Raw genomic sequence first — 12,154 nt, forward strand, 5'->3', positions numbered from 1 at the left:
AAAGACGCTGTCAATTTTCATGTAATTGAATACACTCACTTTTCCCTTTGAGAGTTCTTCCACCACTCTTATCTTCTTCTTCATAATGAGATAAAGATTTGCCTCTATTTTCTTTATTTGTATAGTTCATTTGTATAATAAATTTTTTTTATTATCACTTTATTCTGGTTAGTATGCAGTATGAGAATAGATCTAACTTTATTTTTCTCCCAGTTGTTAGAGTATATCTGCCTCACACTTGTGTTCAAAAACTAGGTCTTTATTCCCCTCTAAATGATCCGTTTCCTCACGGCACGCCTATATTCCCAGTATCACATAATTAGAACCAGAGGATCCTCCCGTTTCTCTTTCTCACTCCCTGCCTCATTTTCCATACCTAGGCACCAAGTTCTCCTCGATTCCACCTCCAGAATGTGGCCTCCCCTTTCTTCCATTCGCACCACCACTCTCAGTTATTTGTTGCACCTACTCTTTTAGCAAACGCAGAAGGTTTTCCCGTCTTTTTTCTGTCCTACCTTCCGTCACAACACTAGTATCCAAAAAGCCATGATACTATTTTCCCTGCCTGAATACTCTTCTGTGGTCCCCAACTGCTTCTACAAAATTAAAGCCAAATTATTCAACCTTGCAATTAAACCTTCCCAGATCTGACTCTAGTTTCACTTTCTGACACAATTCTACACATTTGTGCTTTGGCCACACCAAATTATTTACAACTTCCTGACCACAGCATCCTCTTCCCTGCCTGGAATGTCCTTTCCTACCTTGGGTATCTGCAGAACCCCCATCCATTTAGTGGTCAGCTCAAGTAAACACTCTGCTGTGAAGCTCTACCCAATCCACCCAAACACAGCTCTCACTATGTCCCTTCCACCGCCACTTATCAGAGTTATCATGCACCTCACTGCAGTGGTTTGCAATCACTTGTTTGCATGTGTCTTCCCTACAGACTGAACAGCCATTAGAAGGCAGAAACCAAGTCTTAGTTGTTCATCTCTATAACCCCATGCCTGACATGAGTATGTGGTTAATAATAAACCTGAGGAAAGGGAATATGAATGAACAAATGTGTCCTCAACTTTTACCTGCCTTACCAATCCTACCAATTTTGTCTCTAGAATTCTTATTCCCACTACCTCTGCTCTAATTCAGATTATTGCTACTTCCTGATAATCTTCTAATTGCCTCTAGTTTCACTTCCTCATCACAAAAGGTGATCTCTTAACAAATAACTAAGATTCTATCATATCTGTCTCTATGTCCACCTGTAAACCCGAAAACCCTGTGTCCTAGCCAGCTGTCACTTCAAACCATTCATCCAAACCATTCAAATCTCTCTGTTTCCAATATTCGTTAGTCTGTCTCTTGTACCTGGATATTATCTTCTACTTTTCAGTTTCTCTGCCACCTCCCCTAATGGTATTTGTCACTTGTTACTTCATCCTCTTTTCTCCCTGGCCCCCAACAACATACTTAGAGCTGTTGCTGCTAATCTGCTGTAGGCTGAGTATTCAGATACTCAAACTTATTAGGAACCATATGCTAAGACGAAGCCAACACTGAGGCTCAGAAAAGGAACAAGTAGGTGGCTTCAGTGCAGGGTATTAAACACAAGTATCTACGGTGCTCAACTATCTTTTACATGTACAGCTGACCCTTGAACAATACAGGCTTGAACTGCATGGGTTCACTCATATGTGGATTTTTTTCAATGAATTTATTAGAAAATTATTTGGAGATCTGTGACAATTTGAAAAAACAGATGAACAGTATAGCCTAGAGATACTGAAAAAAATTATGAAAAAGTTAGGTATGTCAAGAATGCATAAAATATATGCACATTTTGTCATTTACTACCTTAAAACATATACAAACTATAAAAAGTTAAAATCCATCAAAACGCATACACACAAACTGTACATGGCACCATTCACAATTGAGTGAGATGTAAACAAATATACAGTATTAAATTACAATTGTTTACAGATTCATCCTTTATTATAAACCATGTTTCTAACAAAGCCAAATCACCGTTATTTCTAAAACAAATTATAACAGAAAAGATGGTGAACAGGAAAGGATCCCATGGAGATGTATGTTAAACATACACATACGGCCAGCCCTAGACCAATTCCATTTCACAAATTTTATTTTGTTATTTTCTTAACTTTTTCTCTTTTTCTTCATTCTTCCCTTCCTCTGTTTCAATATTACATTCTTTACTCTTACCCGCCTTTTCCAAACAAAATCTTTCCAAATAAAATCTTTCACAAAATCTATAAGAAAATCTCAATCAAGTGATCTGCACATGATTTATGAAAATATACCTTTGTCTAAGGACATTTGTACATGACAAGAGAAAAAGCTAAACATTAAAGGAACGACTCTTTAAGACACTGCCAAGGAAATACAATTGAATAGAGCCAACATAACAAACAGGCTTTCTCAGTCTACTCCCAATGTCATAACATACAGATAAATGTCTCTGTAAAGTTTAACCCACCTGCATAAGTGTCTAATAGAGAGTGCTTCTCTGAAGGTTGCCTTCCACATCTAAGTAGGCAGTTTCCCCTCAAAAATATAAGGCTTCTATTAGCCTCCCTGTTTTCTCTAGTCTCAATCATAAACTTCTTTATCATTAGATTACTACTACAGGGAAAAACCTCTAAGGCCTATCCTTATCAGAAATCAAAACCTCTAAGGCCTATCCTTATCAGAAATCAATCTGTCCTTTTGTAGATGGCCAACTTCATTGAAACCATATCTTCCTAATTTCACAATAAAAACGGCACTCAATATTTTGAGAAACACAGCAGTTTATAAGTCCTGCTATGACATATAGGAGAGGCAGACATCCAATATAAGGATATCTGGGTCAAGTGGAATAAAAGAAGCAAAGTGTTATGCAAGTATAGGCGGAAAAGAGTAATTTCTATTGCAATAATTGGGAAAAGTTTCTTGGAGAAGTACACGGGCTCAGAAACAATACGAGGACTCTCAATGGACAGTTATGGGGAACAAGGAACAACAGCTTTAAAAATTGATATTTCAGAAATAGTTGATGCACTCTATGTGGGTATATGCATGTAACGGGGGTGGACGGACAGAAAAGAGAGTCTGAGGGCTGGACTAGGTACAGAGAGAAAGCAAGGGTTCCTGAGTCAAATGATGTGACTAGACCCATGTGTCTGGGTAGGTAACTCTGGCAGCAGAGTTATGGCAATAATGAAGGGGGGTAAAACAAAAAGTTACTGCAATGGCCAAGATGACTGGTAATGAGAGCTTGAACTAAGGGAATGACTATGAACAGTCAAAGGAGGAATGGATTTGAGCAACATTTTAGGATACAAAAGTTTTAAAAGAGAGAAAGAAGAAAAGAGGGTAAGAAAAGGTGTTAGCATACCATAACCAGCATAGACATATCAAAGAAAAGAGAATTATAAGGGAACTTTCTTCATATTTCCCATCAAAATATCCCTATATTCCTTACAATTCAAAAGTAGTTTCTCATAAATATAAGAATTTCCTGGTATCTCCAAAAAGCCAAAATTTGATAATCCATTTACTATTTTACTCTATAAACTGTACTGTTGAGAAATAAAATGTCTTTCAATTTACAACAAATGTCCATTATCAGCAGGAGTTGCAGCCTCAGGCCCTAACCTTCTGCTTTGAAAAACTGGGGCACTGTGCTAAACAATCTACAAAGCTTCTTCCAGCTCACTGCAGCACATCACTTAGCACATCCTTACCACACCACTTAGGAGTGGGTAAGGGTCTCAGCACTGTTTAAAAAAAAAAAAAAAAAGACATGATCAACCCCTATGGCCCACATCTGGCTGAAACATCAAAGTCCAATTACCTAAAGAAAAACAGTACAGCTAGAAAAAGGTTGAGATGTAGGCCACTAAAATTAGAAGTGAAAAAACAAGAACACAGGACAAGGACAGAATATTAGGATTTTTGTTATTAAACAAAAGGGGATGAGACCGATGTCACAAAATCATACACAGTCTAAATTGAACAGGGATTAACCCATGGGGTCAATTTTGACATGTAAAAGGAATAGATTGGGAGAGGGAATGATAATAGCTAACATTTATTTAGAACTTACTTTATATCAGGCATAGTGTCAACTGGGATGGAGAATTAACAGATTTAATCCTCAAGATAACCCTGAGATGGATACTATTCTCACATTCCTCCCCATTTTTCAAATGAGGAAACTGAGAGTAAGGCCCAAGACCTAAAGCTAGTGAGGGATGGAAACATGATTCAAATCAGGCAGTCTGATTCCAGAGCTATAATTTTAAAGTATATACTGTACCTAGTACTTACAGTATAGTAAATATAAGCAGGCTGCACAAACCAAAATATATACATACCTATACATATACAGTATATACATACACAAACATGTACATATACACATATATATGTTTACATAAACAAGTGAATGACAGATCCAAGGGGAAGTTACCCTCTATTGTTAACTTTCCAGAAGAAAACATGTACTGCCATCTATATGGGGGCCAAAATGCTGGATGGACCTCATTTCTTAGTCTCACAAAAAATTTTCCACAATTCTGTATTTTCACTTTTAATTTTTACTGTAATAAAATGGAGGCTTCAAAATTGACACTACTTTTTGTATCCACAGAATTCAATAATTATATGCTTCTGTGTTCAGATATCAAAATCAATTTGAATGAACACAAAACTGAATAGCATCTCAAATTTTGAGCTGCCCATCAATCTCTCACAAAGCTTCTTGGAAAACATTCATTTATATTTGTCATGGGGCACAAAATTTGTACAGTGCTTTGAATGCAACCTTTGTATATAAAAGGGTCTATACAGAAATGTTTTAACCAAGCTTGAAGCTTTTCTCCTAGGGTTTTAACATACAGATACCAAAAGGAGCCTTTGTTTACTCATCGGAACAACACTGTCTTCTAAGGCCACTCACCACTACTTTGTAAATTAGTGCCTCAAGATCTGGAATCCCACTTGGTTTTTCTTGCCAATGGCTCTAGGTGTTTGAACAATTTGGGATATAACTGCCTCTATCCTTATCTACTAGCATCCTCATTGCAATCTGAACTTACGATTCTAGTAAAAGAAATTCATTTACGTTACAGACAATATACTTATGTTCTAACCAGGTAAAGGTCAATTAGTAATCCATATTTACAAAGCTATAATTAGGAAGTAAGTTAGGAATAGACAATATAAAGTAAAACAATAACAAAGGTATCTCGTAGGAATAGAATAGCACCTGTACTTTGGCAACTCTTACTTTCCTGCAGATTATGTTAATGGAAGGGAAGAATTTCAAAGGCACCCCAAAAAGGCAAATATTTAGCAACTTTCTCTCAAATCAAACTTTTACACTTTGGATCTCAAACTCAAGAAACACACATCTAAATATTTAAACTTGTGGGTCTTGGTTAACAATGGCAGCAAATATCACCCAAAGAGCATTACGCCAATCCTGAAAATCTTTTGGTTGCTGTTTCCATGGAAACAGCCTAGATGAAGAAAACCTAAGAGTAAAGAATAATACATTTTTTAAAACCACTTTATCTTGTTTTCCCCTATCAGTTAACCAGCATGGCACATAACTAACAGGCACATCAGTTATGTACCAGAAAATTCACGACTCATTCAACAAATATGTGTTGGTTATCTGCTGCATGCCAGGCACTGCACCAGAGGATAGGGTTACTCTGGAGAGCTCACAGAGCTCAGTCTAGCACAAAGACATTTACTAGCCAATGACACAAAATGATCGAGAAATTTCACATTCTTTTGTCATATTAGGTTTTTGAAATTTTACATTTCAAAAACAGTGTACATTTTATACTTACATCACATTTCAGTTGGGACTAGCCACATTTCAAACCCAATGCCAACAAAAGGCTAGTGTCTTGAACTGGACAACATGGGTACAGATATTCCAATGGGGACGAAAAGCATGCATATCAGGAGTAAGTCGTTTCCTCAAAGAACATAAAATCTAACCAGTAGATTAGCCACTATACATGCAAAATATATATGGTACAGAAACATAACCGTAGAATTACTCAGTAAGTAAAGAAATCTGTAAGAAACATTAATATATAAGATACTGGGTGAGCAACTGTGTGTAGAATTCTTTCAGCTGCAAATGATGGAAAACCTGACTGAAAGTGGCTTAAGTGAAAAATAAGATAGGTGTTACTGACTCGGGGCTTTCTCCCAACTCTGCTTCCTCTAGATTGGGTTCATCCTCAGGCTTCATGTGGCAGCTAGTTCCCAGCAGTTTTAGGGGCATAGTGTCAGACCCCTTGTTCTGCTTCCACAATACTGCCAACAAATGCCCCAGAATTACATCTTCCTATTTCTAATGGCTGGCTTGGTCATGTACCTATGCTGAACCAATCACAGTAGCCAGGGACATGTGATGCTTTAATGGGCCAGACCTGGGTCACTTCTGTAACAAGGCATCAAGTCAACTTCCCCAGAATCACAAAGACTAAAGTGGCTTAACACTGATAAGCCTGATGTATGGCCTATCTTCCTTTAACCATATTACTTGACTGCTTCACTTGATACTCAAACAACCCGGAAGAGTCTTATAAAGTCCATTTCCAGTGATTTATTCCTTCATAGCTCAATTTATTCACTATTACTACATGCTGGACATTATACTGATTGCTTTACAAGCAGTATTTCATTTAATCTTTCCAACAAACCCTATGAAGTAGTTACCATCACCATTACCATTTTATAGATGAGGAAAACGGGGATCCAAGGGATTAAAAACAACTAGGCTATCAGTGATTGGAATGGGATTCAAACTCCGGTCCATCTAATTCCAAAGTCCACATTCAGCAGTACCTGAAATTAAGATATTTTTACTGTTCCCTCCCTCTTCCCCATCATTAAAGAAAAAATAAGAAAGACATTATATAAGCAATATGTGATGCAATTCCACAGAAGCCACATGATTTATAACACCCTATCTGCAGACATTGCTGAGAAAACTGATGACAGCCCCAAAGAAAGACAACTGCATTAATAAACTAGAATGATACTTCTCTAAATTCTAACTCCTCAAATAAGGCTATGATTTGGTGTAATTAACAGTATAGTTAAGTTCTCAAAAATTCTCAGCCATAAGCTCATAAATATCACTGGAGCAAAGAGGAAGAAAATAAAGTTTCTAAAATAATATATCATGCATGAACAGACAATGAAAAGTTCCATTATTAATATTTTCCCAAAAATTTTTTAAAATTTTTATTTTTAGAGACAGGGTCTCAGTTCTGTCATCTAGGGTGGAGTGTAGTGCCATAATCACAGCTCACTGTAGTCTTGAACTCCTGGGCTCAAGCGATCCTCCCACTTCAGCTTCCAGAGTAGCTAGGATTACAGGCGTGTTGAACCATTGCACCTGACCTTCCCAACAATTTACTATGAACATTTTCAAACATACTGAAAAGTTCAACATTTTCAGGGTAAACACTTGTTCTTTACAAGTCTACCATTAAGATTTAACTATATATGCTTTGTCACATATCTCCTCATCCTTCCCTGTTTTATCAACTTCATGATCTTCAAAGTAAATGCAGAAGTCAGTACACTCCTAAATATGACAGTATGCATATCAACTGAAGTTCCTATTTGTTTACATTTAGCTTTTGAGGTGGAATTTAAATACAAAAAAAAATGTGCAAAACTTTTTTTTTAAGACTGCATTTCGCCATGTTGCCCAGCACTCAAGCAATCATCCTACCTCAGCCTCCCAAGTAGCTGGGATTACAGGCATGTACCACCATAGCAAGTAAAATGTGCAAATCTTAAGTCTACATTAATTAAGCTTTTGATAAATGCATACAACTATGGAAGGCAAATCCCTATTAAGATAGAGAACAGAATCATTACTCCAGGTTTTTTTATGCCCTTCCCAGCCAATCTCAACCCCAATTATCTCTAGAGGCAACCGCTAGTCTGATATTCTTTCCATCATAGATTAGTTTTGACTATTCTAGAGTATCACCTAAATGGGAACATAGAGTATGTACTCTTTTGCATACAGCTTCTCTTACTCAGCATGTTTTTGAGATTTACCTATGCTGTGGTATATATCAGTAGTCTGTTTCTTTGCATTGCTTGGCAGTATATCACTGTATTGTGTCCCTTATTGATGGACAACTGGGCTGTTTCCAGTTTTTGGTGATTATCAACAAGAACTTCTATGAACCTATGTTTTCATTTCTCTTGGGTAAATACCTAAGAGTAGAAGGGTTGAGTCCCAGGGAAGATAGATGCTTAGTTTTATAAGTAACCACCATACCTTTCCCAAAGTGGTTGTACCATTTGACTTCCCTAACAAGAATGTATAAGCTTTGGTTGCTCCATATTCTTTGTCAACATTTGATGCTGTCTTTTTAATTTTAGCCATTGTGTTATGTGTGATCAATTAATATTTTAATTACTTTTGAGTTAAATCTATTTGTAAGATACAGCACAAAAATAATTGAGGTACATAAGATATAGGGCAACATTAAGAGAAATTACAATATTATAAATTTTATATATAACTTTAAACTTTTTTCTACTTTCAAGAAGTCACATGATTTAAACTATACTTTCATTCAGTGCCTCATGAAATAATTATGCTGTCAAATATTAGCACTGTTGCTTAGGAAACTGGTATCAAAATACTAACTTTTCTTTCTGTTTATCTCTTACTACTTAATAATACCAACAATTTATGGCTCACTTAACCTACAATTTAGATCAATAATATAAATTGAAAGATATTTGTTAAAAAAGAACACTGTCAATGTCTCTCTTTAAAATCTAATTCTCATTTGCTATACTAAAATATTTAGTCACCTTTTCTAACATAACTCCATCTTGGAACTATGTCCTCTAATTAAGTTCTGGGGGGACCAAGAATGGCATCTGATGCCATTCCTTAAAATAAAAACAAAAACACACCTTGGTACAATCGCACATTCTGAATTAGCTTGTAAAAGCAGCACAACTGTCCCAGAAACAAGCAAATCACTCTTGGATATATTATGATATTTTTCAATACAGTATGCTTACATAATCGATGCCATTATAGAACTCAGCAGGTGACAGTCCACATCAGTAAACAGACATCTACTGATGACAAAGAAATAGTAACAATAGCCACTTAGGGAAGCCACTAGCGGTGCCTGAATAGATAAACAGTTTCATGGTCAGATCCCATTTTTTATGCAGTCTCTTACCTGTCAAGGGGCAGCCAATCCCTACATAGTTACTGTTGACTTTTCTTCTACACAAATGTCAACAATGGGGCACAAAATTTTAAGAAATGCTTCCTGACTCCTTAATGTCATTGTAGCTTACAATGACAAACTTCAAATTGGTGAAAAAATGACTATTATGTATTCCACCAAAAAGGAGATGTCCAACTACCATTTTAACACACGCCTATCTTATTCATACCACTCTGCAATGCACCAATTTGTTTTGCTGTTTTTCTGAAATGTTTTCCTTCCTTCAAAAAAAAAAAAAAAAAAAGAAGGCCGGGCACGGTGGCTCACACCTGTAATCCCAGCATGCTGGGAGGCCGAGGCCAGTGGATTACAAGGTCAGGAGATCAAGACCATCCTGGCTAACACGGTGAAACCCCATCTCTACTAAAAATACAAAAAACTAACCGGGCGTGGTGGCGGGCTCCCAGGTACTCAGGAGGCTGAGGCAGGAGAATGGCGTGAACCCGGGAGGCGGAGCTTGCAGTGAGCCGAGACTGCGCCACTGCACTCCAGCCTGGGCAACAGAGCGAGACTCCTTCTCAAAAATCACAGTATAAAATGAACCACACTCTTTCCATGCTATGCTATGGTACCCTCTCAGATGAGGAGAGCAGGCATGGCCAGCAGATCCACACAATGGGCAGAGTCAGCAGTGCACTCCGTGCAAATGGCTCCTCAGCTATCGAGCACACTATGGGTGATCAAAGAAACAGAGGGTAAAGAATAAGAATAAGGAGGGAGTTAATGGAAGTCCTTTGACACTCCAAAGAGCATCACAAATTTAATCCACCATAAGTTTCACTGCAGATTAGAAGAGTGCCCAACAACTAGAAATGGGAGCAAGAGCAAACCATGGAGATATAATATATATATGGTAGAAGAGATTACACACTTTTTTTCTTACTCTTACCTGTTTTTCCAGATTTCCTATGAATATCTATTACCAAATGTTCTACCATTTAATTATTTTATAATATAAAAAGTAAAAAATTCTACTATTCCACAAATTAAAAAAGAAAGAAAGATCTATGGCTCAAAGGGTTGAAACAAAGATGTTAGTCTTTTTTTGTTGCAACCCCTTTTCTTATGCTTGCTCCTAAATTGCCATTTCCTATGGAATTGTATTATTATTAAGTTATTTCTATTTAATTTTTTTTTTTTTTTTTGCCCTGCCTTTTGGTGCTGACCTACTGAATTTTAATGGGGGAAAAACAGACCTTTTCTGAAGAAAACAACATACAAAATGAATACACAGAACCATGTAGGTAAATATCTCACTAGATAAGTATTACAAGAAGGGTTTGATAAAATTAGAGTTCTTGCTGATAGCCCATTACAAAAGTCAGGGTAATTATATGCTTTTTCCGGGTCCAGTCTCTGCAACAAAGAACCAATTACTCTTTAACCCCCTTACCCTTCCAAATATTTCACTACGTAAGCTTGAAGACTACTAACCAAAATTAAACAACGAAGAAGTTGAAGCAGTATATAAAGAATGTAACTATTCCTTTCTCTAGGTTTAATAGAGAGATGAATGGCAGACAGGCTGACAGACAGGTGGACAGAGATAGATAATGCAAGCAACAGGCTTTTCCCTTTAAAACTGAAACCAGGGTTTCTACAAAATCATTCAACTGCATTAAAACAAAACAATTCCACTGAGTTTCTATTGAAAATCATCTCATTATGAGTCCAAGAACATGACTGTGGCCATTTACTCTTAGAACCTATCTCTTAATTGGCCAGCTATGTGGCATAAACTAAAATGATCTTTAAAGTCCTTTTCAGCAAGAAGAAAGAAAACAATTATGATTCTATCAAAACTTTAACTTTTCATATAACCCTAGTACAGTAAAGAGTAAGACAGCTTTTAGATCAAAGAAGTCTGGTTTCCAATCATAGGTAACCATATTATCTTGTCCAAATTGTACATTACCTCTGAAACTTTCTGAGCTCCAGTCCTTAAATGAAAAATATCGACCTTACAGGGTTACTATGACAATTAACTACTGAATGAAACTTAAAGTTCCTAGCTCAGAGATAAGCCACAGAGCAGTCACGCAAATGGCAGTTATTACAATGATTAATATTGGCAGTTGCACAATTCTGTCCACTTATATTTCACCACAGAAAGAAAAGCAATGTAACACTGAAAATATTAAAACTTTCTATGGCAATACTCATAAATTACTGAAAACAATTTACCTTTTTTTCCCCTCTAGATCTAACATCATATTCTAATTGAACTCAAGGAAAAGACCACCTCTCCCACACCCCTTTTCAGAAAAACAAAATGGATGCACCTGACAATCCTCAAAATGAAAGCTATTCTAAGAGTGTCCACTACAAATATTAAAACTGTAAAGGGACAATCTGCAGACTTGATGAACACTGTAAAATGCACAAAGACATTTCCAATTAGCAAACAGATGTGTTAAACAAATAATTTTTAATTAAGCACAACTTGTACTACAAAATTCCCTAATAATCAAGCTTTTTAGCAGAATTAGTGTACCAAATATGTTTTATTTCATGGTTGTGCTATATTTGCTAGACCAAGGCCACCTAGTAAATATCCTATTTTAAGTTATCATGAAGATGCCCAGATTAATTTTTATTGTGTTCAGCATTCCCTTGAAAAAGGATTAAGTAACAAGGTCATGATTTATAGCGAAAAAAAAAAAAAAGAGAAAAGCTCAAAAAAAAAAGGCTCAAATAATCATTTTGTTCACAATTATATCCAACAAAGAAGACCTCTGTTTTCCTTAAGGTTACATTAATTAAGGTGGGATCAGCAAACGAAAGGTGATCAAGTTAAATTTCAAAAAAATTAGCAAAGTAAAACAAATTTTGCA

General features: G+C 36.4%; 1 protein-coding gene across 3 annotated transcripts in view; it reads right to left on the reverse strand.

Annotated features, from left to right (window-relative positions):
- The window catches only part of LNX2 (ligand of numb-protein X 2), a 75,353-nt gene that overhangs the window by 48,612 nt on the left and 14,587 nt on the right, over window positions 1-12,154 (reverse strand). The window lies entirely within an intron of this gene.

The sequence above is a fragment of the Pan paniscus genome, chromosome 14 (genome assembly GCF_029289425.2).
Source record: "Pan paniscus chromosome 14, NHGRI_mPanPan1-v2.0_pri, whole genome shotgun sequence".
Classification (NCBI taxonomy): domain Eukaryota; kingdom Metazoa; phylum Chordata; class Mammalia; order Primates; family Hominidae; genus Pan; species Pan paniscus.